The following is a 4,395-nucleotide window of genomic DNA, read 5'->3' as shown; positions in this document are numbered from 1 at the left end:
AAACGGTGGCCAGAATGATCCTTTAACGTTTACGGTGGAATTCTGTCACTCCTCTGCGCAAAACTGTCTGGAGGTTTCTTTCCCATCTCTTTCAGAGCAAAAGCCAAAGCCGGTGTCGTGTGGCCTTCCCTCCTGCTCCCCTTCACACACTTCACTCTAGCTAGCCTCAGCCTAGAAGCTTCCAGCACAACCACCCTCAGGCTCTTGTTTCTCCTTCCTCAGTTACCAATAGGGCTCCTCCCATCTTTGCTCCAATGCCAAGGCTCCTTGACCACCATATGTAAAATTATAGCTCCTCAGGCTGTAATACTTCCTCCTTGTCCCCTATCCTGGCTTTGTTTTTTCTCCTAGCTCCTACTCTCCTAGGATCCTGTATATAATTAATTGTTTATTTTTTATTACTTAAAAACATTTTTTTTTTAGTTTATATAATTTTGAGAGACAGAGAGAAACAGAGCAAGAGCAGGGGAGGGGCAGAGAGAGCGGGAGACACCGAATCCGAAGCAGAGGCTCCAGGCTCTGAGCTGTCAGCACAGAGCCCGACGTGAGGTCAAACTCACGAACTGTGAGATCATGACCTGAGCAGAAATCAGACACTTAACAGACTGAGCCACCCAGGAGCCCCTATATTTGCTTGTTTAGTGTCTGTCTCCTGCCACCCAGTCATAAGCTTCCTCAGGGCAGGAAGTGCCTTTCATGTACCACCATATCCCCCGCTCTTAGAACAGCGCCTGGCCCATCCTAGAAATGCGCTGAACATGTGTTGAGCGGATGAGTACAGGACCACTCTTTCCCACGTTTAACGTCAGTCACGCCAGGAGAATCCCCCAGCCTACGGTCCTCTGTGTAGTCTTACACAGGGGAGGGGCCCGCAGGGCCGTCTCCCATTCAGAAGCATTCTCAAATAATCTCTTTTAGACTTTTCTTCATAGAACTTTCATATATGCACCACACCATATACGAAAAATAACGTATAACATGTATATATATAAAATATGTAGAATATATGTAACATATAAGCCACTGTCTTTCTATTTTACAAATTAAACATTTGAACAGTGCTTAGGAGCCTGTTTTAACACTTTTTATCTTTGATTTCTTTTTTAAATATGTATTTTTGTGAGAGCGCAAGCAGGGGAGTGGCAGAGCGAGATGGGGCTACAGAGGATCTGAGGCTGCAGAGGATCAGCACAGGGCCCGACACGGGGCTCCAACCCACGAACCGTGAGGTCACGACCTGAGCCAAAGTCGGACGCTCAACCGACTGAGCCGCTCAGGTGCCCCTATGCTTTTTGTTTAAATACAGTGAAACATCTCGCTTCTCTTGACATCACAGGGACTGCTTTCTAGATTAGGGGCACTGCACCCACCACGCTCGCCATCCCTGTCCCTTGGTTGTCATCCACACGTTGGCCCTTCCTTCCAGCGATCCTTCCATGTTTTAGTGAACATACAACTGTGTACAGCTTCTCCCCCAGCTGGGTCGCCAGCTCTCTCCTCCATTCCAGACCTCCCTTCGTTGTCCTTGTCTCTTTGAGACTTCTTCTTCCGCATGAACAGTGACCCCCATATCCTCAATATCTTCATTGACTAATCCTGCCACCTGTGGTTCTCCCCTAATATGGCATACAAAAGGTCCCTGGGCCCTTAGTGGCCCTTGCAGGGTGACAAGGACTTCATCCTTCATTGGGGTAGAACCAAAAACATGCAGACTACTCCCCAAACAGATCATCTCCCAGGGTAGGGCTCACAGGGGAGACCCCACATAAGGACTGAGGCCTGGGTTCTTTAAAGTAGGGGCCTCTGGTGAATTACAGTGTGGGGAGCTGTAGTAGGGGAGGCAGTCTGTGTGCCAAAAGCACGGGTGGGACCCTGGAAACCCACCCACTGATTCTGAGCCTTAGCTCTTTAGCTGAGATCACATTACCTGAAACCCAGCACAGAGCTCACAAAAAAGACCTCACTCAATATGGGTGGCAAGTGCATTCTCAAAGCTTCTTGGCTGTTAGGAGTGGTGCAGCCCAGAGCTGACTTTTTATTTATTTTTTAATGTTTATTTTTGGGAGAGAGAGAGTGAGCGAGCAAGGGAGCACAAGTAGTGGAGGCGCAGAGAGAGTGGGAGACACAGAATCCAAAGCAGGCCCCAGGCTCTGAGCTGTCAGCACAGAACCCAACACGAGCCTCGAACTCACAGACTATGAGATCGTGACCTGAGCCAAAGCTGGATGCTCAACTGACTGAGCCACCCAGGTGCCCCTAGAGCTGACTTTCTCATGGTAACTATGAGAGGGTCCATGATTGAGGCTCAGATTTTCTTGAACCCAAGCTGAGGTACAGGGATCTGGATGCTCTCTTCATGAGACTGGCCATAGAGACATCTCCCAGGTTTCTTTGACAGTGAATTTGGGACAAAGACTCTATTTTTGCAAATACACAAGAAAAAAAAGCAGTAAGAATGAAAAAGAGAAGTGAATCTAAAATCATGAGAAGTTTTCAAAAGGACAAAAGTGGGACATTATGAAAGCAGCAGCCTGCAGGGCTGAAAGCTTTCCACTAACACAGAACACTGGTCATGGCGGACATTTTTCTAAGAGCTTTGTTGGGGGGAGAGGGCAGGCGCCTGGGTGGCTCTGTTCAGCGTCTGACTTCAGGTCAGGTCATGATCTCATGGATTGTGAGTTTGAGCCCCACGTCGGGCTCTGTGCTGACAGCTCAGAGCCTGGAGCCTGCTTTGGATTCTCTGTCTCCCTCTCTCTCCACCCCTCTCCCACTCCCACTCTGTCTCTCTCTCTCTCTCAAAAATAAATAAACATTAAAAAAAAAAAGAGCTTTGTGTGTATTAACCCATTTTGTCTTTATAGTGATTCTAATAAGTAAGTGTTTGTGTTACCCCCATTCAACAGATGAAGCAAACAGATATTAAGAAAATATGGCAAAGTCTTGTGGTTCTAATGTGATTGAGGCAAATTCAAACCCAGGTCTCTGGAACCCCGCCACCGGCTGCACTGAGACACCAGGCAGAGGAACCGTGCGTGTTACATGCATTTGGTTCCTTGTTCCAACCCTTTCGAGAAACACATGGAGGTCCAGAACTTGCTCGAAGCATGTGGTGTTTAAGGCTGCTGCTAACTTAACAAAATAGCGTCTGGTTCAAAATGTGTGTAGCATTATGGCGAATCTTCCTCTATCACAATTTCAGAAAATTGTTCAAATGTAAATGTGTGCTCATTCAACCAAAAAACAAATTGGAGGAAAATCTTAATTATGGAAGAGATAAAGTGGTCTTGATCATTTAATTTATAGAAAAGATGATTTGCTTTTGAGAAGAAGCATTCACGTTGAAGTAATCTCCCGAGTCAGGTTCTGTTCTTTCAGAGAGTGTTGGGTATAGCTGTATAGATTACCTCATTTCCTCTTGAGCTGGATCCAGAAACAATGAGATAGAAAAGTGTAAAGCTTACAATCCTTACAAAGAGCTCGGTCCATTGATTGGGACAACTGACTATCCATTTAGAAAGTAGTTAAGTTAGCTCCTACCTCACATCATTTTTTTAAAAAAATTTTTTTTAAGTTTATTTTTGAGAGAGATAGAGACAGTGTGAATGGGGGAGGAGCAGAGAGAGAGAGGGAGAGAGAGAACCCCAAGCAGGCTCCACACTGTCAGCACGGAGTCCTACGCAGGGCTCCAACTCATGAAACCGTGAGGTCATGACCCGACCTGAAACCATGAGTCTGACGCTTAACTGACTGAGCCAACCAGGTGCCCCCCTCACATCATTTTTTAAAATAAATTCCAGATGGACTAAAGATCTAAAAGTAGAAGAAAAAATACAAGAACGTTAAATGAGTATGTAAGAGTACTTATATGGTTATGATCTTGGCACAGAAAAGTTCTTCTTATAACACTATAAGCAAAGTCATCCAAGGAAAAAATCAGAACTTTTGTCTATTTCCCAAATAAAAACTTTTGTAAAGCAAAATGTACCATAAATAAAAAAGGCAGTGGGCAGGTTGGGGGGAAAATATTTGCAACCTAACTAACAGACAATAAAGGATTAGTATATATATGAAGGAGTCATACAGATTGAATAAGACAATGGTAAACAATTTGATAGGGGAAAAAAAATGGTCAAAACACATAAGGAGGTGATACTTATGAGGGACTGCTTGGGAGTTGGCCAATAAATATTCCAGAAAATGCTCAGCCTCCCATCCAACAGGGAAATACAAATTTAAATTGTAAGATAACATTTTGGGTACTCATGAGATTGGCAAAGAATATTCAAGTTGGATAATTTCAAATGTTGGCAAGGAGGTTCAAGCAGTCTCATAAATTACTAGTGAGAATATCAATAGGATAGGCACCTTAGAGGACAATTTGCCAGTGTCTGTTAA

The sequence above is a fragment of the Puma concolor genome, chromosome A1 (genome assembly GCF_028749965.1).
Source record: "Puma concolor isolate L17-30 chromosome A1, mPumCon1.1.hap2, whole genome shotgun sequence".
Classification (NCBI taxonomy): Eukaryota; Metazoa; Chordata; class Mammalia; order Carnivora; family Felidae; genus Puma; species Puma concolor.
Note: the sequence above shows the minus strand (reverse complement) of the source record.